The sequence below is a fragment of the Pongo abelii genome, chromosome 9, assembly GCF_028885655.2.
Source record: "Pongo abelii isolate AG06213 chromosome 9, NHGRI_mPonAbe1-v2.0_pri, whole genome shotgun sequence".
NCBI classification, from domain to species: domain Eukaryota; kingdom Metazoa; phylum Chordata; class Mammalia; order Primates; family Hominidae; genus Pongo; species Pongo abelii.
In genome coordinates this window covers 136475631-136501587 of record NC_071994.2, presented here as the reverse complement: position 1 = coordinate 136501587, position 25957 = coordinate 136475631, and the positions used below count along the sequence as shown (strand labels likewise).

The window sequence follows — 25957 nt, the reverse complement described above, 5'->3', positions numbered from 1 at the left end:
GCACATAAAAAGTCTGCCACAAATGCTGAGGTTTGGCTTCAGAAATTAAGGGCTGCCACTTTAAACTGATTTCCTTTTCCTGGGCCTGCTCTTCTTGGCCCAGCCTGGGCAGAGGAGAAGGGATATTTTAAAGTGACAGGTTTAAACAGCCTCCGTGTGTGCGGTGCAATCATTTTTCATGCGAAGCCTCCTGGGCTCGTGCTGAGGGGCTCTGCAGGATCCAATCTCCTTCCATAAATTCGTGGGAGGCCCCACGCTGCCTGGCAGCGAGAGCAGTAGGAGAGGCAGCCCAAGCGGGGGCAGGTGGCAAGAAGCAGAGCTCCAGGAGGGGGAGGCCCGGCAGAGCGCAGCGTCCTGGGAGGGGCCACACACTTTGGCGCTGTTGAGCACCAGCGGGCACCTCGGCTTGTGGCTGGCCCGCGAAGGTGCTGAATGGACTGTGGATGAGTTTGAAAACTCTCTCTGAGATTCTGTTTCCATGAACTATGGTGGAAAGAACTGGACTTAGAAGCAGAAAACTACGAATCTAGTCCTGTTTTGTTAAGTGTTTGTGTATGCTGTGTGACCTTCACCACATTTAACCTCTATGAACCTCGGCCTCCAGGTTTCCAACTGTTTCTGTCTGTAAAACCGGGGTGCGGACACCTGCTGTGCTCACTTCCTCACGTTATTATGGGGAACAGCTGAGCGGGTGAAGGGACCATGTCTTGTAAAATGCAGTGCGGTACCAATGAAAGGCGTATACAGTGTCACGGCCGCAGCCGCGGTAGAACTGGAAATTGCTCAGCATAGCAGTCTCTGGCCACAATTATTCAGAGGCAGCACAATAATTAATGAATGGGACATCTCCCATCCCAAGGACAAAGGTCTCCCAATAAAGATGAAAACCTCACCTAAGAAGTTGGATAAACCCAGCCCCAGCTCTCAGGGCAGAGTCCCCAGTTTCCCGGACTTGGTCGGGGCACTCCACTGCTGCTCAGGAAATGGACACTGGTCATGTCGCGCTCTGGGCCAAAGCCTGACCCAACTTCCTTTTGCATGTGGCCACAGGGCCCAGCGTTTGCACCGCAGGGCATCTTAGCGATTAAGTAGAATGCTTTTTTGCTGGGACCCCTAGGAGACTGTACCTGCAGCTCCTGGTGATGAAAAGGCACTCTGGGGAGGCAGGTGGCCTCCTGGCTGCTGTTTGGCTTTGCTCTGCAGATGCCCTTCACGCTGGAGGGCCACTGCATTTCCAGACAAAGCAACAGGGAATCCAGCCTGAGGGGGAGAAAGGAACGGCCTTTTTTTTTTTTTCCTTGATTTAAAATCCTATGATTTTCTGAGCAATTCTTAGGTTGCTGGCTGTGCTTCACAGCCACCGATATATTTAAAGTTTCGGTATTAAAGAGCTCAGCAGCCTCTCCCAGGAGGAAATCACCTCCCCAATTCAAGTCAGCCAGGTGCCCTCTTGAGACGTGTGGGATTCGTGTCCTCAGCAAAAACCTCTCTCTTTTCAAACTGGGAGATGGCAGCACACAGCCCTATTACTGGAATAGACACATTTATGAATTTCAACATCCTATTAGTGGTGATGATCTGACAAAATCACAAGAATGGAGATATTTGGGTGTACAGCTGACAGCTGATTTATGTGCTTAGATGGTACCAGGATGTAGTGTGCCTCCAAAGAAGCCCTTGAGGAGCCGCTGCAGGGTGTGGCTGGGGTGAAACAGGGATCCCATGCATGGGGCACAGGCACCATCCTCAGAGTTCACAGGATCCCTCCAGGGCCATTGGTATCCACTCAGCTGAGGCAGCAGCACAGAGGGTGTGCAGGGGCGAAGGCTGGTGAGGACAGCATCCCCCGCTCACAAGACGGTCTCCTTGAAACAGGTTTGAGCTGACACCGGCACATCAGCCAAGGCAAATTTCTTTTCCTCAGATGCAATAATTTAACTGGAATTGATGAAATGAAATATATTTTGGAATCACTATCAATCCCAGTGAGATTGGCTCATGACAAGAATCTATTGAGCTATGTGTGTCTAAGAGTGGGTGCCAAGGGACTCTCTCTCAGGGTGCTGGGTGGACGTGGGCCTTGCTGTTGTTAAACTGGGCTGGTGTGGGCTCCTCTGGGCTATGTTGACTGTTTATCCAGCTCCTCCTCCTCTCCCCTAGGACAGAGTTACTGTGCTCTTTATTGGCTTTTGTGCCCTCTGAAGCTCCATCTGTAAGAGAAAAATTGAATTGGTCCCATTAGCTTGATTTTAGTAGTGATGGAGAAGGTAATGGATTCGGGGCTTGCTTGCCATTTAATTTAGATGTTAAAATATCACATGTGATTAACCTAGATACATCATTGCCATTGCCACCGTGAGCTGGCCATGAACAGGAAGAGGTGCGTTTAGGTCATCATTTAGGAAGTATCTAGTTAATTAAGGGACGAGGACCACCATGTCGGGATGGAATCCCTTCAGGGATACAAGAAAGAGGTTGGGAGGAGTTTGTCATAGGAGGCTGTTTGGATCACAACCATCAGCATTTGACTGGGTAAAAAGAAGGGGGCTCTGTCCTGGCTGGAGTGGAGCACTCCTTACGCCCAAAAACCATAAATACAAATCACGGCATTTTTAGAACCACAGATTATAGCTCCATGAGGGCAAGAGCCATAAATGAGGTTAACGCTGTGTCCTCCAAGTCTACTCCAGCGCCTGCCAAGGGGCAGAAGAGGGAGTGGAGTTCAGGTGGTGTGGAGACATAGGGAATATTTGTTGAAGGAATCATAGCACTGGAAGAAAATTTGGGGTACATCCAGTCAGTCTATATCCCTGCTTAATTATCTCACTCATAGAGGGCTCTGCAGTGACCACAGGAAATTTCAAATCCCAGCTCTGTCACTTAATTGCTGTGCCAACTGGTGCAGGTAACTTAGCCTCTCTGTACAGTTCCCTCATCTATAAAATGTCATTCCTAGTAATACATGCTTCATAGGGCTGTTTGAGGACTGAATGATGTAATGCATGGAAAGCTGTTTGAAGAATATTTGGTATCTATCATAAACACTTAAATGTTAATCACTATAGTTACTACGTGGTGTTTCCATCTTGCTTTTCATTAATCCATCCTTTTGCCTAATTAAGACTAGAAACTTCATAAGAGTTCTAAATCCAGTTTGCCATAACTTAAGGCCCTTTTTCCTATACTGGCCTCACAGAGGTAACACAAATCCTTTATCAAAACTACCTGACTGAGTGCGGATAAGTCCCGGGCTCTCTGTAGGCCTCAGTTTTTCTTTTGTTTCGTTTTGTGTCATGCAGACACCGAACTAGATGATCTCTAGAGGCCTCTTTCAGCTCTGTTGTGGTGATTGTGGCTAGTCATGGCAGCTACGCTTATTGAACACCTATTATGAGCTAGGCACTCTTTCAAGCGCTTTCCCGTGTTAATTAATACAGCACTCGCATTGGGGAATTTGATATCAGCACCTTCATTCTAAAGATGAGGGAAGCGAGCTGCCGGAATGTCAGTCGGGTCACGGGCCGAGGGTTGCCCAGCTGGTAGGCAGAGGTGCCAATGTTTGGATCTAAGAAGATTCACTGCTCAGACCATGAGCCTACAGAGCTGAATTAATGCTGTGGTTTTCTGTTGCTATGATTTTGTGAATATTTCTGAACTCCAGGTGAACCGAGAATTCAGAATCTCTCGACTCTATTGGCTTTATCCAGTGACCTGACCTTGGCACCAAAGAATACTTTTCATCCATAAATAGCAAAGTGCCTGATTGCCAAATAAATAAGAGAATATGAGCTCCTGTGAAAGTGCCCCAACAAGCTGAGTTATTACTACTGTGTCATAATTACAGCAAGAATAATACACATTTATGGAGCACTTCATGTCCCCCAAGTACTTCATGGCTGTCATAATGAGGCAGCCTATTGACAGATTCCAAAGAGATGACTGCAAGCGTTGATTTCCACTCTTCAGTGCCGTGAAACTTGCAGGTGCCTCTCAGCTTGGGATGGAGGGTCGGGGAAGAGATATGGAAAAGCCAACAAGGCCAAGCCTAAGAGGTTGATGGAAGAGGATTACCACTTAATGGGTGAGAAAGGGAGTATTAGCTCCAAATTCCTTGGGACTGTATAAATCAAAAGTTCATTACTGGTAGGACCCCCATTTGTACTTTAATTGCTCTGTTTACATTTTATGAAGCCATCTATTATCATTAATATGTTCAAAGTCAGTTTTGTTTTATTTGTAATTACAGAGCAAAAGAAATAGCAATTCTTCCTCAAGTGGGAGAAACCACAGGCCTGGGGGAGGAAGGCATCCAGTCCGGGTGAGCCCTTGCCTGGAATGACGACCATGTCTTTGGGCTGGGTTCAGGCAGGATCTGGGCAGGCTACAGAGACTCTGGCAGCTTTTTGCAGGCTCAGTCTCTTGGAGGGAAGCTTGGCCCTCTAAGCTGAGGAATAATCTGCATCTCTGGGATGTGGATAACTTGTTAAGAGTGGCGCAGTGACAGGCTGAGGAACAGCGGAACAAGCCCACCAGCTGCCCTTTTCGGGCATGGAGCTGCAGTGAACCCATCCAAGATATCACCATCTCCAACCAGGCCCATCTGCAGGGGCATCCCTGGGGCCACACACATGGATGGAGCGTACAAGCCATCTTGTTCTTTTTCTCTTGTTACGCTTCCCTAGGACACAGCTGAGTGACCCCTTTAGAGGTGGCTTAGGGAGACCAGAAACCACCACCGGCCACTTTTGGCTCAGGGACTAATGGCAAAGTGCTCCTTCCTGATCCCAACCCAAAATGAGCAGCTGCTGGAGGATTACAAAGCATTGGACCTTCTCCTGTTCATTTTAAATGTTATCTCAGCTGGGCAGTTCTTGCAAATGAGCCCATCACCCTCCCCTTCCTCTCTAGTTCCCTACCATCACCACCACACACTCTACCCAAATACACTCGGGCCAAAACCAGGGCCTACAAGGAGTGCACATTAACTAAATTGCAGCTTACTGGCCACGTTGGTGGTGTTCCCAGATTGAGTTCCTCTGGCTTAACACTCGGATGCTAATGACAGGAGCTGGTGGGTCAGATGTGGCCAAGGGATAGCCTTCAAAAAGAAAATGGCAAGAGCGGGCTTCGCAGAGCTTCGATTTTAGGCTAGCTCACTGGCCCGCAAGTAACGTAAGGCAGAGATGCTTTTAAAACAAAACAAAACAATGGAAACATCTTTCTGCCACAGAAAAACTTGTACTTCATAACTGTTTCCAATCGTACCCTGCAGGTTTCAGAAACACAAAACAAAATCTTTTATTGATTCTGCCGCAACTGGAATGTGGTTTCCTTTCTCTAAGTGCTCCCCTGGTGCAGTTTCTTGCCTCTGACCCCTGTCCCCATGTTTTTCCCGACTATGCCTCCTCTTCCCCTCCAGTTTTTTCTCTGCTACCAGATATGAATGGCGGAGGAAAGGATTAGAGGCTTTGGACAGGAAAAAGAAACAAGAAAAATAAAACAAAACATGGCGCCTGCTTAGTCGTTTCTCCCAAAAGCTACAGTTGATTGGGACCAGAAAGAATATTCTGTCCTTCTTTTCCTACGTGCCGTCCTGTTCCTCTCCCTTGCTCCTCATTAGTACCCCAGAACTGGTTGTAAAGGACTTTTCTGTGCAAAGCAGACTCCCGTTAGAAGCCATTTCCAAATCTGAAATCATTGCACTGGGCGGTGAAGACAGACAATGGTTAGGCCACTGAATTCACTAAATGGACGTTGGGTAATTGAGACGCTTCCTTCTGGGGTCAAGGACTGTGGTTTGGTGCTGGGTCCCCACCCAGGGAGGCACCCTCACTCTTGGCTGAACTGGTTGGGGTGAGGGCTGCCCACGTCTTGGTAGATTCTGCTCCTTGAACCCATGGTTGTAGCTCTAAGGAGGTGGGAGATGTGGTATTCTGCAAGTGAAATCCAAATGTCCCAAGTACACAAGGCTGGGACCTGGGGAGGGCTAATCGGGTACTTCTTCTCATTCCAAGTGCTTCCCAGCCTGCTCTTTCATCTCCTCCTGTCACTGCAGAGCCCGTGTTTGATTAATGACGGGGCTCTTAGTCCCCAGCTCGGCCCCCGTTTGCTCCCTCCACCTCCACGCATGTCCATTTTAATTCTCTCCTCCCTCTTTTGGCATCTGGTTTATTTTGTATATAAATTGCTGATGCAAACGTCCAAAATAAATTATGCTGAATAATAGATGAAGACAGCTACATAATTTATAATGCTAGAGGCCAGACAGAGCTGGACGGGCTGAGTTCAAGCCCATGGCCGCTTCCCACAACCTGCTGGGCTGGTGTTTATATCCTAAGTGCTGGAAACAAACACAGCCTGATGACTGTAGCTCAGACTGTCTTCTTCAAGGTGTGTGTCTGTCCCTAGAGTGGATGTGGTCTCCCCAGTCCAGGCTGCAGCCCGTCAGTGAGGAGCAGTCACAGGAACAGCATGAGCCATCCACTTCCTCAGCTTGTCCTGTTGGCTTTGCCTTTAAAACAGACCCCAAGCCTGACTTTCCCCCATAACCTCTGCCACCACTGCCTTGGAGAAGCCACTTTCACCTCCTGCCTGGCAAGTGAACAACCACTCTGCATCTCTGAAGCCTCTTACTGTTTTCTCCTTTATACCTGGCCTGTATGGCTGCAGCTTTAGGGTGCCCTTGCACTCACCTTCACATGGTTACCTGGTCATCTGCAGGCCCCTGAATTTGCATCTTCTTCCCTGTCTGGTCTCTTCAGCCCTGCCCATCCACAACCCAGCAGCCATCCTCGAGCATCTGGTCCTGCTGGGCACACAGTGACTACAGGGCATAGATTTGGGGATTCTGAAGCCTATCCTATTACTGCCCCGAGCTTGGGAGGGTATACACTAGGAGGAACTAGAGCTGGCATTGACAAATGGGAAGAGAAAGCTTCCTTCAGCTTTGCCACCCCAGAAAGCCAGTTCTGCTCACATAAGACATCTTCAGAAGAAGAGAACATTAGTTATTTTTCCCGATCCTTGGTGTCTGCTCTGATAATCGAGAATTGTTGAAATGGCTGAGATCACAACATCAGTCTGATTGGCTAACAGGAAATCTGAGTTGTGTAATTCTGAGACCAAATTCACACAGGTCAAAACTCATTAGCCAAAGTGTAAAAATAGCCTTCTGTACAAATACAGCATTCTCTGCAGTCACACTTGCTCAGCATAATTCCCTTCGCGCCTCAGGATAATCCAGAGGTGGATGCAGCACCCTCCTCCCCGTGCACTCCTCACTTCCTGTTCAGAGACACTGCCTTGCACCTTCACACAGGGGCGGGTCTTGGACGTGGGAGCTGTGATTCAGTGGTATGGACACCACAGAAGAGCTTCAGCTTTTCCGAATACCCCCCACCATGGACGAGACACTGTGCCAGCACATGAATAAGTGCTATCAAATTGACACCTTAAACAACTCAGGGAGCTAGTGTTAGCTCCACGTTATGAAAGAGGAAACTGAGTCTCAGACCAAGCAACTTTGCTCAGGTCATGCAGTTGTTATGTGAAGGTGAGAAAGGGGGCTAGGATGTTGCAGAAATGATCAGGGAGCATGAGGCTGAGGGGACCCAGCTTTCCCTATGAACCAACCTGCTTCGACCAAGTCCCTCTGCAGACAGACTGTGCTATCCTCAAGTGAGCTAATCACCTTGTCACTGTGCCATCACACACTGTGGCCGGCTCTGTCCCAAGCTGCTAAGGGGGTGGTTGACGGGGTATATGGCCAGCCAAAGACTCAAAAGTGCTAATAGGCTTTAGCTGTGTCATATAAAGAGACAGCAGCTGCACTCAAGAAGGCCTCTGAACATTACAAAATAGTTTGGGGATCTAAAAACGGAAAGCGGGTTCAGGCCATGAAGATGGTTGCAGGGTTATTTTAGATTTTCATTTCTGACAAAAAAGATGGAAGGGCCATATAGCCGTGAGATTCGTTCCATCCAATTTCGAGTCAGTGACGCACCACTGAGGCCTGGGGATCTTCCATGGCTAAGCAGAGAAACCTGAAGGAAACAGTTCTGCAAACGGATTTGAACAAAGCGGGGGGCTATAGATCTGGGGGCTGTTATGCATTTAGAGGCTCCTGAAGCTCCATTGGAGTCCAGAGCTTAAAAATGGAAGAGGGGGCAGAAAAATGGAGAAAATGAGGGAGACTTTGCTCTCTGAAACTTTTGGGGGAGCATTTAGTGGTGGCAGAGGCAGTATACATACATGTGATTTTAAGACCTGAAGTAAGAACATCCTCCAGAAACACTGCGCATTTGCTACCGTAAGCAGGCTGAACGTGCCTGCATTCCTTGAGGAAGCGTGTGCTGGCTTCAGTTCTGGAAGGCAAAGGGACATTCAAGAGAGGCCTCTCCTCTGACCTCTGACTCCCCAGGACTCCAGAGCTTGTTCACCACCTCTCCTGGAGGCTGCTGTCTGGCAGCAGTAGAGCCCTGGGAAAGCAAGTGTGGCCTTCATGTGGAATAGCAGAACCTTGGCATGAGAACCTGTGCCCTCATCTCCTTATTTTTTATCCTAATGCACTTCTTGGGCTAATGCCTCCAGCACAGCTCCTGCTGACTAATGCTTCTGCAAAAATCAGACATTCTTTGTGCTCCTCGTCTCAGAGACCAGATAAAGAAGCCACTCCCTCTCCTGTCTGGCAGCACTCTACTAGGACCTGGTGTCTGGTGCACACCTGCCTGGGCTCCCAATGTAGAATCCAGGGGAAGACACTCAAGTACCAATCTCCACTGCCAGTGTCCAACTTTCCAGCTGAATGGGAAGGGTGTTGAAGCTTCCTCAACAGTCTTAGGGTTGAAGAAATGAATGACATTATAATATTTGATGAGGGAATAAGGTCACAGCCTGTCAAGGACACAGGTTAACATTAAATAGAAAAGATGTTACTGCAGCTATCTCTGCAGCCAGGATCTGGTTGGCATGAGCAGTGAGCAGTTTCTCAATCTTAGTGCTACTGGCATTTTAAGTTGTATACTTTACAATCACAGTTTGGGAAGGGGGGTGCTGTGCATTACAGGATATTAACAACATCCCTGACCTACCAAATAGATGTCTGTAGCATGCCCCTCCCCAAACTGTGATGATAAAAAAGGTCTCCAAGCATTGCCAAATGTCCTCCAGGGGGCACAGTTTTCCCTGATTGAGAACCCCTGAGTTAAATGATTCTGGGCTCCTCTGTCAAGGGTCCCCAAAGTGAAGTCCTTGGGCAGAGGCAGCAGCATCTGCCCCTGGAGGCTTGTTAGAAATACAGGTCTTCTCATCACAGCCCAGACCTGATTCAGAATTCCTGACAGTGGGACCCAGGGGATGGATTATGTTTTAACAAGCCCTCCGGATGATTCTTATCCATGCTAAAATTTGAGAAGCATTGCTAAATGGTTGCCACTTGCCACATGTGGTTATTTAATTTTATTTTATTAACTAGATTAGGCAAAACTAAAAATTTTAGTTTCTCAGTTTCTGTAGCCACATTCCAAGTGATCAATAGCTACATGTAAGTGGTGGCTGGTGTCCTGGAAAGGACAGTTACAGAACATCCCACCATTGCAGCACGTTCTGTTGGACTACATTGTAATGAAGTTGCTACCAAAATGTGGACGACTTCAAGAACCATAAGACTATTTCTGGCTATCAGCCAAGTCCTACAGAATACTCACTGGCTACCTTATGGCACTGCATAACTAGTTATAGAAGTGAACTGAGAGAAGCCGTGTTTCTTCCTCAGTCATGCTTGCATATAAGATAGGTATCACGCCGCTAACCTGCCCAGAGCCCATCCATGATAATGGTCAAGGCAGCTGGTCAGAGGCACAGGAAGTCTGGAGTAAAACACATAATATAGAGCACACCTTAATCTTACTTTAAGGCAATATACTAAGGTATCAAAATAAAAGCAAGCCCAAATTCAACAACCACACCAGGGAGAACAAAGGAATATAGGCTTATGGCTTCAAGTGCTTTGCAGGGATACCAGGTTTTACAGTGGTATGACAGAGACTAGCCCATTCTCCTGCCTCTAGTAAGGGTCCATGTATAATTTCTGAAGTCAGATGAGTGCCAGTTCCAAAGACCTCTGAGACCTCTTTGCAGGGTTCTAACTCTATCAAATCCATCCAGAGAGCTTAGCAGCTCCAGAGTAAAATGGAATAATCCTAATCACACCGAGTGTCCAGGCAATCCCTGGAGTTGGGTAGGCAGTTGCATGTGTGTCTCTGTGTCTCCCCTCTATGCCAGCTGCAGACATCACTAATGAATTGGGCTACTCTTCACCATGGACCCTGGATGCAGCCAGTACCAACCAGTCCAAGCTTACATGCACAGGAGGACACTAGTTCACTGTCTTTGTTTTTGAGTAACTCAAATTCTTGTACATACCTCAGCTTCTTTTTGGAAAATCCAAATATGACTTTTCTGTATGACAAGATGCTATAGGGCATTTCTCCTTTAGTGAACCAAAGAAGTGTTCCCTGGCTTTCTAAAGGCGATCACTTAACGTTTACTGCCCTCATTCCTTTTCTATCGACAAACCTTGTATTTCAGCACAAACTGTAATTCTCCCTTCCACACTAAGTTATCAGTGTCTCGGGAACTCGACAGACCCAGTCAACATTAAAAGTGCTCCTAGATTGGTTTTTAGCTCTGCTTCTTAACTTGATTCCAATTTGGATTACACCAAGCCTGGAACTCTCCATGATTTATTCTCAACCAGCAATCAAGTAAAACATAAAAAAAAATACACATGGCATTCCCACCTTAGTTATACAAAACCCCAGCATGAAACAGGTTCAGCAAGACTTCTTTTTTGTTTGCTTGGGTTTTTTTTTTTTTTTTTTTTTTTTTTTTTTGAGACAGGGTATGTCTCTGTTGTCCAGGCTGGAGTGCAGTGGCAGGATCATAGCTCATTGCAGCCTCCACTTCCTGGGCTAAAACCATCCTCCCCGCTCAGCCTCCCAGGCAGCTGGGACCACAGGCATGCACCACCACACCCAGATAACCTTTCAAAATTTTCTGTAGAGATGAATTCTCCCTATGCTGCCCAGGCTGCCCTGGGCTAAAGTAATCCTCCAGACTTGGCATCCCAAAGTGCTGGGATTACAGGTGCTAGCCCACTGCACCTGGCCTCAGCAAGCCTTCTTTGGCAGGAACCTGGTATTGAATGAAATCTGCCCAGCAATGAAAAACTCTTAAACCTCTGCCAGAAATCCCAGGAGGTCGGTGCAATTTGTCCCCCACCTTGCTCATCTTCCCTGAATTGGGCTGAAGAGGGCTTCACCAAACAAGGAAATGCACAGGCAGTGGCCCGGGCAGCCAAGTACCCACCTCCATGGGCTCTCGTGTGGGGCGGAGGGAAGTGACCCAAAGGAGATTCATTCCTCTGGTCACCTTCATGGGTGCTGCAATACTATGGGAAATGTCCTCCCGAGCACACCCTGGGTGCCCCACTGTGCTTTCATTAGAGAAGTATGTGAAAACCTAAGACCAGAAGGTGAGCTTCAGGAATGCAAACCTTCAGGACTTGAGAGTCCAGGGCTGGGAACAAAACACTGGGACCCCAATTCTGCCCATGGGAATGGGTGAGAATGATGAGTAATTTACAAAAACAAGGGTGTGCCAGTGGGTGCTTTGTTTTGGGGGGCACTGGTGCATCAGACCAGGGAACTAGAAACATCTGACCAAAAGAGGCTTCTCAAGGCTGACCAGAAAAGAGAGGGATGGGTGGTCTAGTGTGAGTGGGCTGCTCACCTGGGGGTGAGAGGCTATACCTGCCCTCTGAAAGAAAAGGGCTGAGTTCTTCCCAAGAGGTCAGACGTGTGTAGCCAGTTGACTTGGGTGGAAAATTTAGTCTTAACAACAATCTGCTAGTTAAACCAAGCTAAGCCACATGTCCTGCTTAGCTCTGTAGTTAGGCCACACCCAGTATTTATGGCAATCTTCATATTTACATAATTATTTATGTGTAAAATATATATCTATAAATACATTACATATATTTGTATATATAGTTTCCTTTATACCCATACAAATATACATATGAGCACATGTATTTACATATAAATACATATGCCCCAATAAAAAGGCTTAAGTATATATTTGAGTATATATTTGTTCATATGCATGAATATACGCACACATTATTACATGATAGTTAATAAGCCACAGTCTTTGCATTTAGATAGTTCCAAGTTTGAATCCCAGTTCTGTCACTTAGGGAAGGTGTTTCCTTGTGTAGATTATTTAACTGAGCCTTAATTTCCTCTTCTGTAAGGTAGAAACAGTGACACATATGAATTACCATACAAATGTAAGGAATAAGATAATGAATATAAAATATACAAAATAGGTGATCAATGGCAGATACAGCTATTTATGTAACTAGCACCTCTGTGACCGCAACCAGCTGAAGAATGAGTGCCTCATTCTCTTGGGTTGGTAGAAATCAGGGTGGGGGCTGGTAGCACTTTTATTTAAGGTGTTTTGAACAAGTTCATCTAATACGTACCATCCAAAGGGCTCATAAGAGGTACCTTTCTTCAAATCAAATGCTTCTATTGCAAGAATGGCTCATTTCTCTTTCATAACTGGGTGATTCAGAGGAGGAATTTTCTGTTTGGGTTTATAAAACACAGTTTCTGGGAGGTAAATGTCAACTCCAAACAAAGGAGAACTTCCTAAGAAAGTTGCCCCTAGAGGTATTGAGCCCCCTGTTACACAGGATGCTTCAGCAGAGGCAGGGCAATCACATATGGGAATCCGAAGTCAGATGAGGGCTGCACTGCATGTTTTCTGAGGTCCCCCTGCACCTTGAAACCCACACATTCTGTGGCTTTTTAGAAGGTGCCCTGTGAGTGTGCTGTGCTGTGCTTCCTGTACTGCCTGCTCACCTGCCACCCACCCCCTCCTGGTGGCCTCTATTCATCAGTTACAAGGCCCTGAAGGAATCCAATAGTGAGGAGGTGAGATTACATTCTGAGGAAATGGGTAAACTGAAATGGGGCTGGGATTGAACTCAACCGGGCAGCCAGCTTCATTTAGTGGCTTGTGCAAAGTCTTATTAGGAAAACGCAGCCATCCAGAACAGCGGGTCTGCCCGTGCATGGTGGGAGGGGCCGGCTGGCCACACTGCAGGTGGAAGGCCTTCCCTTCCCACACTTGCACAGCCTCCTGCCAGGTCAGTGTGACCTGGGTTCTGCTCCCTCGGGGCATCAAAGTAGACGTTCTGATGCAATTCTGCTCTTGCCAACAAGGTCTGCTTTCTCTGAGCATCCCTCCAGAGGAATTTTTTGCTTTACCTCACTGTTTCCCCAGGCCTTTCCAGTTTTCTCTTCACCAATCTAAAGGTACAAAAACATGTCGCAGAGGACCCTGGGAATAGGACGTGGAATACACTGAGTATTGGGATTAGGACTGGTATCAGTGAAGAGAAATTGGGGAAATGACTTTTGATGTGCCTTTCAAACATCCAGGAAGATGATATCTGCTGCCTGAGAGGGCAAGGAATGAATAACAATAGGTGGTAACAACATAAGCAGCAGCTGTAAAGCCTTTTCTTCCTAAAAGGAATGACTAGAGTTCATCAAATTCAAACCCCGTGATTAGTGGCCTCACAATTTTAAAGAGATGGGTGTTTGTGCAAGTCTCAAATTATCAGGCTTTCCTCTCTCTCTCTTTCTCTCTCTCTCTCTCTCTCTCTCACACACACACACACACTCTCTCTCTCTCTCTCTTAAAATATGACCGTTCTGCATTTCAAAGAACCATAAGCCTGGAAGGAAGGACCTCCAGTTCCCTGGTTTACAGCTGCTTAAGCCTTTGCCATCTGTGAAAAGGTGGAGATATTTAGAGATATAACTAGGTATATTTGCGACTATGACAAGTTCTAAGATGCATGCTTATGTCATTCTAAAGGAAGCCCTGGCAATTTTCAGATGAAAAATGTCATGGAAGTTTGAGTTTCTGTAATTATCTATTTATATGCTCTGGGTGCCCAACGAGGGGTCAGAGATTGCCTCATTTGCTGGCTATATAGCTGTTCGTAAGTAAGTGTAATGTGACATACACTCTGTATTGGCTCGTAGGGATGGGAAAATCAGTTATGTCACATCTGAAAGCCACTTTACATTCAGAGGTCATAAACCGAGAGGAAAAATAACCAAAAGTTTCAGTATTCAATTTGTTTACTCTGAGCAAAATGCAATCTCTTAAACTGATGATGAGAGGAGGATGAATGAGATGGAAAAGGCTTTTAAGAGCTACTTTAAAAGCTCAAAAGGTGTCTGGGACATTAAATAGCTGTTAAAAGCTCTAGTTGGATAATTTAAGTGTAAATGAGTATGAACTATATGGATTAAATTTGCCTTAAAATACCAGTCTGAAAAATTAAGGAAAGACTATTTGAGACAAACACAGTTGGCCTTTTTTCAAAACCTGAACATTTCGAAAAAATAATTTTAGAGTTTCAATGAAAGCTAAATGCAGGCAGATTTAACTGTCCCTAGTGATCTTCCCATTGAAAGCCACAATTCAGTAATAATTATACCCACATTAAAATAAGTACATGTGTTGATACTCCCATACCACATATAGTGTACAAATTTAGCCTAAGCTTTTCAAAGCTTTTTCTATCATAAATGACGTTAGATAGATATCGACAAAAATTCAGCCAATAAATCTGAAAATGTGAATTTAAAAAAACCTTTATAATCTGAAATAACAGTTCATTTGATCCTTTGGGGGATTTTTTTTATCTTATTATTAAAATTGGGAATGTTATGCCTTTATAGTATATTTTACCCACCAATTATTATTATTATTTTAAGGGAAAAGTGTTTCATCCTTTATTTCAAGGAAAGATTGTATATTATAAAAACAAATATTGTTATGCCATTGAGTACAGAGCTCACATCACAAACATTTAACCATTTTCATCATACATCTGATGATCTAAAAATCAAAATCACTTTGAAAGGCTTAAGTATTCTGCGATTTCTTAAAGATTATGTTATCACATTATAGTGACACACTGCTGTTTTAAAGACTGAAGTAAAAATGAGACCCAGTAATTTTTAACCAAAAGTGTATCATATCCTATTTACTGATTTTATAAGATCAATAAACATGATAGTAAGACTTGGCATTTAAACATTAAACATGTCTAAACCCCCTGAAGAATATACCAGAAATAAGCAAGTCACTTAGAATGCTTTAATATTTCCAGTTAACACCATTTGTATCAGTAACTGCAATGTTGTAACTTTTAGCATCTCATGTAACTAGTCAGTAAGGATTTTTTTAAGTGTAGGAGTGAGAATACAAGGATAGGGGCTATGAGAATGTCAAATTTTATACTTCCGTTAAAAACTCTAAAATCAAAACTATTATTATTAAAGTCCTTCCATTTGCTACATTAATTTCTAAAGAGTGTCAGTGTTTTTTTCTGAGGACAGTCACACTTGAAATAATGCTGCTCTAAAAGACCAAATTTTTAACTTTAGCTGTTACCTATAGAGATGTCTTTCTATATTAGATGTTCATTATGCAATGAGGTTATGCATGAAAAAGCATCTTTTAAATTATTCATTATTACTGTTATTATTGCTCTATTAAGGTCATCCTTTTGCTTGACTCTAAGACGTTTTCTTTAGAATTTAAACATGATGAGCAACATTTGGCAAAAAAAAAAAAAAAACTCACTATGAATATCATGTCTTCTCTACTGCCCGTGTTTTAGAACATTTTCTTTCTTAACTCATCAGGGTGTGTGGGTTCAAAAATAAAAGGAACCAAGCTTGAGAGATGAGAAAATTGAGGCACAGAAAAGTCCATGGTGTTGCTCTACATTATAGTGGCAGCTACTGGAGGTGTTTGGCTGCAGAACAACTTTCTACACTTTCAATTTCCCATGTTTCATTGTAATATAGCACTAGAATTTAAGGTGTCCAGCCCAGTATCAACTTCATTGTTTGGAGTTTTTGAGGTACCACCAGACATAAAAGCTTGATGTGTGGTTTAACAGCATGATGCAGATACAAACGTGGAATTTTAGAGTATGGAAACCCATACAAAGGGTGCAGTGTCATGAGTTCACTCTTACCTCTCAACAGCTAGGGGGTCAGGTTGAGTCCCAAGGGGTCTGAAAGCTGCTGGGGAATCCCTTCGTTCATTCAAACACTATTCTAAGCAAATGGGTAATAGACACAGAGCCATATAATCATGGAGCTTCTGTTCTAGCAGAGAACAGACAATAACAACAGTCACAGTGAGAAGGTAAATCACAGAGGCTGTTAGAAGATGACAAGGGCTTTGGAAAAGTGAGAAAGTAGAAGAGAGTAAGGGAGATCAAGAGTGCAGCAGGGTGAGCAGAGTAGGTTACAACTTCAATAGGGTGCCGAGGGTCGGCGTCCTGGAAAATGAGACAATGGAGCAAAGACTTGAGGAAGGTGAGGGGTTGACCAGGCACGGGGAAAGAGCTTTCCAGGAAGTTGAAGCAGGGCATACAAAGTTCTTGATGTATTTGATGACCAGCAGAGCAGTCAGTGTGGCTAGGATTTAGGGGCAGTGGGAGAGTGGCAGGAGATGAGATCTGACAGGAAATGGGAAGCAGGGCGGTAGATGACACCCAGCTGTGTAGGCTGTCACAGACTGTTAGGAGGACTTTGTGCACCTATTGGGACGGTGGACAGGAAAAACTGCTTTTGTTGTTGTCCTTGCTGGTTTGGTTGATTGATTGGTCATTATGATGTCGTGATTGGTGGTGGTGTGGGTATTTTCATGCTCAGGTTCCAGCAGGTGAAGGATACTGACTCCCCACCTCACTATGCAGATGTAACCCCACCCCTTTAAAGGCTGTGCTTATAGTGATGGAGACTGTAAAAGTGACAGCTGGCACGGTCAATCTGCTATCAGGCTGTATGCACTAGGTTTGTCATCTGACAGCCCAGCGTTCATGGCTTTGTTTGAGTACATACACTAACTTATAGTATTTGTACTTGCAGGTCTTAGAAACAGACAGTCTTGGCTTCAACTTTGCATTCTTTAACTCCCTACCTTGAAGAGTTTGAGTCAAATGCTTATACTCTTGAAGATTAAACTGTCTACTTTATTAGGATTATTGTAAGACTTAAAAAAATCTTGTGAAAAGCATGTTGTGATAATGGTGATGGTATAATAAATGATGATGCTCACAATGATTTAGTCCACACAGTCTGTTTTGCCACAAAGCTGGATGACTCCCTGGCCCCAGATGCCTCATGGTACAAGATTTACAATTCCAGCTATTAGGCAAGGGCCTCTGGGTACCTCAGCTCCCTTCTAGGAAATCATGTTCCACTGTGGATGCCAAAGCATAGTTACAGAACCTTTGGAAGTGTTCAAGTTTTCAAAGCCCCTCCTCTGGCTTATATGCAACAGTGTGTGAGGAGGGGTATCTCCAAGGACTCAAGGCTGCTGATTGACAATGTCTTGTTGTAGTGCAGGAAACCCATCCCTGACAGGTGCAAGGCTCTGAAGCCTTATTGTTCCCAGCTTGAGAGGGAGGGGATTCAGAACTTCCCAGGGTTCAATAACTGAGGTAATCAATAGACTATTATGCTTAAAGAGTGGATTTTTAGGTGCTGGGTGCTGTGGTCTCAATTAGAGGCTCTGAAAATAACAAATGTCCACCACCTCACTCACTGGGACCCAGGAAACCACCACCAGAAAGCAGAACCTGAGGGAAATGAGTACATTAAATCATCAGAATTGCAGAAATATTTGATTCCTTCTGGCAGGCTCATCAATCACGAATGATTAGAAAGCTGAGTTGCAGTGGGCAAGCCTCTGTTTTGAATGATGCCTCATTTCATTTCTATTACTAGGTGGTTATAGTTCGTAGAGAGACTTCTCTGCACATTTTTTTTATTTTTGTTTTTCAGCTAAATCCTTTCCTCTTACGGGAGTAAAGGAATTATGGCAATGTTCAAAAATCTGAGACAGATAAATGCTCCTAGAGGGCACCAATAAGTGTCAAGAGACCCAAAACATTCTAACTGCACACCCCTCTGTACCAGGCACTACATTTAATCTTCTGTAGTCTCAAAAAGGAGCAAGTTCAGAGAAGTTAAAAAAATGTCCAGAGATCATACCTAAGTGGAATTTGAGACCTGATCTTTCTGAGTTAGGGTCCAGGTTCATTTCCCCTAGAAAAGAGCTTCATTCTGCCTTCACATCTAACCCCCCCCCCCACAAAAAAAAAAGTAGCCATGTATGTTGGAACCTTCAGCTCCTCTAAAGCCATTTTGTGGTCACTTCAACTTTGATGGAACTGGGGATAAGGAAGAGAACAAAGAAAAATTGTCCCTTTGAGCTCAGTTTCCATAGCTTTCCAGTCAAAAAGGAAAAAGGTTCAGTGACAGAATTACATGATACATATAAGTTTTTGTAACAAAAACCTTGAAGGGAACTTCATCAGAGAAAGAACCCAGACCAGAAAAAGGGATCTGAATTCTGCAGTGGGGCAACCTGGGAAGAGGGAGAAAGAAGGGAGGGGCTGGCGGGAGAAAGAGGGGATAGTGCAGGGGAGCAGGCAAAAACCACATCATTTTCTTTATTATCATGTCCATTTGCCTTCATTTTTCTGATGTTCTGTCCATCAGCTGTTAACACCTAATTCTCTAAAAAATAAATAAAACTTGAGCAAATTCAGTGAAAAGGCTTTGGAGAGCCCAATTACTAGTGTCCCCCAGACGCTGGGAAATGGACTTCATTTTTCTGTAATGAAAAAATGGTGAGTGACAGCCCAGCCAAATGAGGCATGTCCCAGCTCCGGCTTCGTCTGTCAAGCACATGCCGCGAGAGAGACTTTATACATTGTCGCGGCAGCACGTACGGAGAGGTGTGTGCGTGCAAATATGCATACTTAAACTAAATTGGAAGGCACCTGCTCCTGGGTGAGCTGCCATTTTTTTCTTCCCAACTCATCACAACAGTTTCTTCCTCTTGAATATCTAGCAGGTTTCTGAGAAAAGTCATGTTCATTATGGAAGTTATTTATTAATAATAAATAGAGGTGAAACTCAGAAACAGATACATTATGTTTTCTCATACCTGATGCAAGGGCATTAATGGATGAATGAGTTCTGCTTTACAGTCTGGGCTCATTTCTTTAGTTGCCTTTTTAGATATCTCTAGTTTATTCATTCATCCATCCACCCATGTATCCATTTGTTCAACATACTGTTCATAAAAGTCTACTCGTAGCTAGGCACTGTGTTAGGATCAGGGTGGTTACTAAGCTGAGTAAGCAACTTTCCTCTACCAGAATTCTGATCTGATTGGGAAAACAGACATATCCAAAGTCAAATATCTAAAATATCAAGTGTTTTATATTCTATTAGCACCTTCCCTCTGAAGAATGATATGTTGTCTTGCAAACTCAAATGGGTAGTATTTGCCCCATGGGTTTCTTTGGATGGGTGTGCCATATCTACACACTTGCATTTCTATTTTCGAACTTAATTTTGTGGCATTAAGACAGCTGAGAAGTGTGCCTTTTCTTATGTGTGATGTGAAACCCTTGTTCTCAAACCTCTCAATACTGAAAACTTGTCTGGTTCTATAATCTTCCATTCAGCAAATCATTGTTGAACATCTTTTCCATGCCGGGTATTGCACTAGATGCAGAAATTCTAGGGGTAAACATGTCTCACACAGTCCTTGTTCTTATATAGTTTTTAATCTGTCAAGGGAAATAGACATCAAACAAATAATTACACCAATAATTATTTAATCACAGCTGTAATTAAGTGATATAATGGCACATGGCAGAATGCTTTAAGAGTGTTAAATGAGGACCTGACAGTTTGGGGGAAGAGGGAGGATTCCAGAAAGGCATTCATGATGAGTGAAATTTACAATAGGAATTAGTCATGTGAAGAGAACATAGGACAGCATTTCAGGTAATTTTCTTTATTATTGTTGTTTCCATGTAAGTATGTCTTTTCCCAAGAGTGGGTTGGTTTCGTTCTTAGACACCAGAAGAGGTTGTTAAAGTAGGGGTGCTTTGGGAGCAGTTAGAATAGGTAGTCATGGAGTAGCATGATTTATAGGGAATGAAGTCTTATATCTTGACTCCAGCACTTGATGTATCCCTTTGGTCCTAGAGAAGGGCCATTGCTTTAGATACCACGTGCTTCAGTCTTACAGCAGCCTTTATTCACTTGGATGGCTAGCGCTTAGAAATTCCTTCAGTAAATGGACATGAGAAGGTGCATGAAGCTTAATAGCAGACAAAGGATAACTCGAGGTGAGATGCATGTCAAATGTGTGTCAAAATCCAGCTTTTCCTACTTCCGCTTCACTAATACACATATGTGGATAGCCAGCATTGGAATTACACTTATGATGCCCTACTGATATACTTCATTGCCCTTTATTATCCAAATCTATTCATGCAAAAATTGAGAGATCAAGAGAAATTTAATGAGCTACTCTGCACCACATCCTGCGCCCAGAGTACTCCAGAGAGTTTCAAAATCCTAACCTATGGCCCTTTCTACCAAGCCCCAGCTGCCCCTCGACAATGATACTGAATGTAATAGAACACATGGTAGTGTAGGCTTCTGTCCTGCATTCATTCACTCACTGGTATTTATACGTGATAATACAACAATACAGTGCAATGCAATGTAATACAATGTGCTAAGCGATATGCTAAGTGCTTGAGATAAAATGGTGAGCAAGATAGACAGCCTGCCTTCCCCAGCATAATGTATAATACAGTGAGGAAGACCAACAGCTAAATAAGCTATTACAATAAATCATGGTAGATGCTCTGAATAGAGAAAAAAATAATGGGAGCTCAGAGTAAGGAGCTCTTAACCTTGCCTAGGGTGGTTAAATGCAGTTTGAGTTCTTAATTACAAAGCGTAGAGGTGCTAAGTAGATGGGTAAAAGAGGGAAAAATATTTTTCAGGCAAAAGCACAGCATGAATGAAGACCCTATGTCTAGGTAAAACAGAGCGTGTTACAGGGTCCAAAAAGGCCACCGTAGAGTGTGAGGAGAACTATGGCAGGAAGGAAGGGTGCCTTAGGGATGTCTGGTCCTCTCATATTACCAGATAATCATAGTGACAGCAATGTAGCTAGAAGCCTGGGCCGCCAAATAGCATTTCACAGTCTGCCTTCTTCCTCAGTTGGCATTGCCGTCTGAGTCTGGACAGTACATGACAGACTTATGGCACCAATGGCAATCTCAGATATCGATTTCTTTAAATGAATACATGATTAGAATCAGAATTTGAGGAATCTCAGAAGTCATCTAGTTCTGCTAACCCTAGCCAGACCGCCGCCGTTTCACAGATGGAAAAAGTGAGGCTTAGTGACAGAGTGAATTGTCCAGAGATCTCCGCAGAGCTACAGGCAGATCTGAAATTAGAATCACGGTCTGACAGTTTAAACCCTTTAAACTGGATCATCATTATCACCATCCATTATTTGGAGAAACATCTGAAAACTCTGATATTCAATTGCTATCCTCCTGACTTAAAGCCTGTTAACCTGCTCAGTATCAAAGACATCATTTAGACGGAGATTTTCTCTTTTTTTTTTTTTCTTTTTTCTTTTTTTGTTTTTGAAACGTAGTCTTGCTCTGTCGCCCAGGCTGGAGTGCACGGGTGCGATCTCGGCTCACTGCAAGCTCCACCTCCCAGGTTCACGCCATTCTCCTGCCTCAGCCTCCCGAGTAGCTGGGACTACAGGTGCCCTCCACCACGCCCGGATAATTTTTTGTATTTTTTTTAGTAGAGACGGGGTTTCATCGTGTTGGCCAGGATGGTCTCGATCTCCTGACCTCGAGATCTGCCCGCCTCGGCCTCCCAAAGTGCTGGGATTACAGGCGTGAGCCACCGCGCCCGGCTCTTAGACGGAGATTTTCTATGGCGTTCCTCTGAGAGATCGCGTGAGTGCATTTCAGAAGCAACCTCTGGCCTAGGTGATCCAGGCCTCACTTCTCAGTCATTGGTGCTCCCAGGCTCTCTCCACCTACCCGTCCTAAGACATGAGTAGGTCACCGTAGCTGTGTGGACATCGTGAGAGTGTGGAGGGTAAGCGTGTGTGCTGCATCCATTCACAAACCCACGGACCAGAAGACTCCTCCGAGGCAGTGCATTTCTTGTTTCCATTTTGGACCAGTGGGTCACAGCTGGTAAACAAGAATACCAGGATACACAGATAGAAGCTTCATGGAGCAGGAGAGCACAGCCTTTGCTGGGCCCTAGTGATCTCTCAGGGTGACATTGGGTGCTTGGTTTTTGGAACAGGCTATAAACAGCTTTCCAAATCTACTACCCTTCATTTATTAGTGACTTAGATATGCAAATGTTTCTGAGAGTACAGGGTGTTTCTCTTCCTCTCTTAACACGCTCTCAGAACTTTAACTGAAGAATCATAGAATCCAGCAGTTTAAGAGCTGAAAGGGCCTTTGATCATATAGTTTTTATATTTCATAGATCAGGAAACTGAGGACTCCAGAAGTTATGCAGTTTCCTAAATGTTTCATTGCTATGTGGTAGTAGATACAGAACTGAACGCATCAATGTCTCTAAGAAAAACAAGAACAGACCTCAGTATGGCGAGTTCTGCTCACTGTCTTTAATCACGCTGATCTTTAATGTACTGCTCGCATTCATTGAGCATTGATGACATGTTAGGCACCATGGGAAGCAGTTTTTTGTGCATTGTCTCTTTGAAACCTTGAAACAGCCTTATAAAATATAGCCAATATCATCACCCTGATTCACAGAATAATACAGTTATTATTAAATGTTAACTGTAGGCACTAGACATGGTACTACATCATGTATGTACATTAGCTCTTGTATTCCTCACGGCAGTAGTAGTGTCTCCATCTCACCCGTCAGGAAGCTGGGGCTAAGTGGGTATACATAACTTGTGCAAGATTACAGAGCTGGCTGGGATTTGGAGACAGACTGTGAACCCTGGCCCCCACTTTGCCATTGCACTCTGACATCTTATGAGGAGGATCTGACCCCGGCTTGTTGGAATCCAGAACTCTTGCTCATTCACACAGTGCTTTACTCTTCCTAATTTTATAAGCATGAAATATCTTTACACCGAGTGGCATTTTTTGGGATTCTTACTCATCCAGGATAATTCTTAAAGACAAGGAAAAAAATACTAAATGTTTTTCCTTCTCTCTTGCCTCACGCAACGCAACACTTCTGACATCAGAAGAGTGAGAAATTTTTCCCCACACACCAACTGAGCAATGATCGTGAGGACTGGGCGTTCTCCAATTCAATTCAATTCTGACACTGGCTACCTGGAGATGGCGTCGGTGCCCATAGGGTGAGGCTCAGCCCACAGGACTGCCTCCCACTTCAGGTGCTAGTTGCAAGCCCCGGGTTGGGACCAGTGCTGCTGATCGGTGTTCCCAGCCCCCACCTCTTCAGGTTTAATTCATTTACTAGAGTGGATCACAGAACTCAGGGAGACACTTTACATACACTTGCCGGTGTATAAACAGAGGATACAGGGGAGCAGCCGGCTGGAAGAGGCAAGGCAGCGGGGAGGGGTGTAGAGCTTCCAGGCCTTCTTCCGGAGCACCACCCTCAAGGAACCTACCAGTGTTCAGCAACCAGAAGCTCTTCAAACCCTGCCTTTTGGGTTTTTTATAGAAGCTTCATTAGGTTGCCATAATTGATTACATCATTAGCCATTGGTGAGCAACTCAACCTTCACCTCGTCTCCCCTCCCAGGAAGAAGAGGGTGGGACAGAAAGTTCCAATTATTTAATCACAGAATTAGCTTCCCTGGCAGCCAGCCACCATCCTGAGGCCATCCTGGGGCCCCAGCTGCCAGGCATCTCATTAGCCTGCAAAAAGACACTATCAGTTTGGAGATTCCAAGGGTTTTCAGAGCAGTGTTCCAAGAAAGAGGACAAAGACCATATCTAAATATATATATATATATATATAAAAAATAGATCACAATAATACAAAAAGTAGTATTTTCTTATCCTGAACTCATTTAAGGTCAGCATCAACTGATAAACTGATTTTCCATGTTTCTGAGAAATAACAGCTACTGTAAAGTCAGCGTTCTCTCCTGTCCCTAGCCTGTTACTTACCAGCCCTTTAGAAAACTAAGATGGCTTTTGCTCTTTAGGAGGTGCTTGTAATTCTGAAGGATCATGAAACTAACTGTCAGTTTAGGAATATCAACACGAAATACCCAAACACACAAAACCCAAGAAACTCACTGTTTGCATAGTTCTGTTGTGGGTTTGTGTGTGTTTTCACAGGTGCCTGGTGAAGTTAGGCCACAGGGACCTGATAAAGTGTCCACTCCTTGGCAGCCTTATATTCTCACTGGTGCCCAGATATCATAACATCCTTTTTTATGAAGACTTGATGGACGTCACATGATCCAGTTCTTCCTCACTAACTTCTTCTCTATCAGAGAATGGAGAATAAGGGTAGGTTTAAGAGTCAGGGAGGAACTACCCACTCATGTGAATGACGAAATAGAAATTTCAAATGTGGGCTTACAAACGATTTACATGTAATTCAAATGACCAGTTTATTGGTTTTCTTTTGACATTCAGATAACAATAAACTTGGCTTACTTATTTCTTGTTCTTTTATTTTCAGAATATATATTTTGCACAACTTAAATACTTCCTAATTGAAGACGCCAAATTATCAGTCAAGACAAAAATGGCCCCTTGTCCTTTACATTTTCTTTTTTCTTTTTTTTTTTTTTTGAGACAGAGTTTCGCTCTGTCACCCAGGCTGGAATGCAGTGGCGGGATCTCGGCTCACTGCAAGCTCCGCCTCCAAGGCTCACGCCATTCTCCTGCCTCAGCCTCCTGAGTAGCTGGGACCACAGGAACCCACCACCATGCCCAGCTAATTTTTTGTATTTTTAGTAGAGACGGGGTTTCACTGTGTTAGCCAGGATGGTCTCCATCTCCTCACCTTGTGATCTGCCTGCCTCGGCCTCCCAAAGTCCTGGGATTACAGGCGTGAGCCACCGTGCCCGGCCATCCTTTGCATCTTTTTAAACTATTCTGCAATGAATAGAAATTATGTAATTTAAAAGGCTGAGCATAATCTGACAGTTAGATACAGATAGACCTCATTACCATGGACTTCACCAATCCACAATTTTATAATCATTCATACACAGGATTGACCAGAGATTGAGAATGATTTACCCTTCTTAGTAATTTATCTTCTAGTTCTACCTCTTTATACAGATAACTCACAACTGCCTATTGGCTGTAATTTGAGATAGAAAAGTCCTGTGTCAAAGCCTCTGAGGCAAACACTGACTTCCACCTCCTCACTTAGCCTCCTGATCCCCCATGGCTTCACCTGAGAGGCGAAGATACTCCTAGCCTCATACCATACTGTGAGGCAATGGTTGAGAGAGGAAACAGCAGCAAAAGGAACTCACACTCAACTCCCCCTTCTTAGTAAAGTAAGTTTAGAATCTGTAGAGAACCCACTCTAGGTCTCTGCATTTGTCCCTTGAGGGGCTGCCAGGCAGCTGTTATTATCCTGGGTTCAGATGAGTAAACCGATCCCAAAGAGATTGAGTAACTTGCTTGGAAGGCGTATAACTGAAAGCGTGAGATTTGGAAATAAATCTAGTTTCGAGTAGTAATTCTACCACCAGTTACCATGGGCTTTGTTACTTATCATCTCCGGCAAGTTACTTATCATCTCTCTGAACCTCAGTCTCTGCGTTTGTGTAACAGTGACATAACAGTACCTCCTATGTAATAGCAGAAACTGCTAGTGTTCCTGGGGTGAAACGTCAGCTCATTCAGGTCACGTGCTCGGCCCTGACACACACAAGATACTAAACAAGCGCAGCTACTTTTAATTATGGGTCAATCACACTGCTGGTA

The 25957-nt window shown here is 44.3% G+C and overlaps 1 protein-coding gene and 1 long non-coding RNA gene across 2 annotated transcripts in view; one reads left to right on the top strand and one right to left on the bottom strand.

Annotated features, from left to right (window-relative positions):
* OPCML (opioid binding protein/cell adhesion molecule like) overlaps positions 1–25957 on the top strand; it is a 1125121-nt gene that overhangs the window by 308581 nt on the left and 790583 nt on the right.
* Positions 1605–25775, bottom strand: LOC129048839 (uncharacterized). Its single transcript, XR_008511524.2, has 4 exons — positions 25501–25775; positions 25020–25111; positions 24302–24494; positions 1605–2210 (listed from the first exon to the last, which is right to left on the bottom strand). It is a non-coding gene; the product is annotated as an uncharacterized LOC129048839 (long non-coding RNA).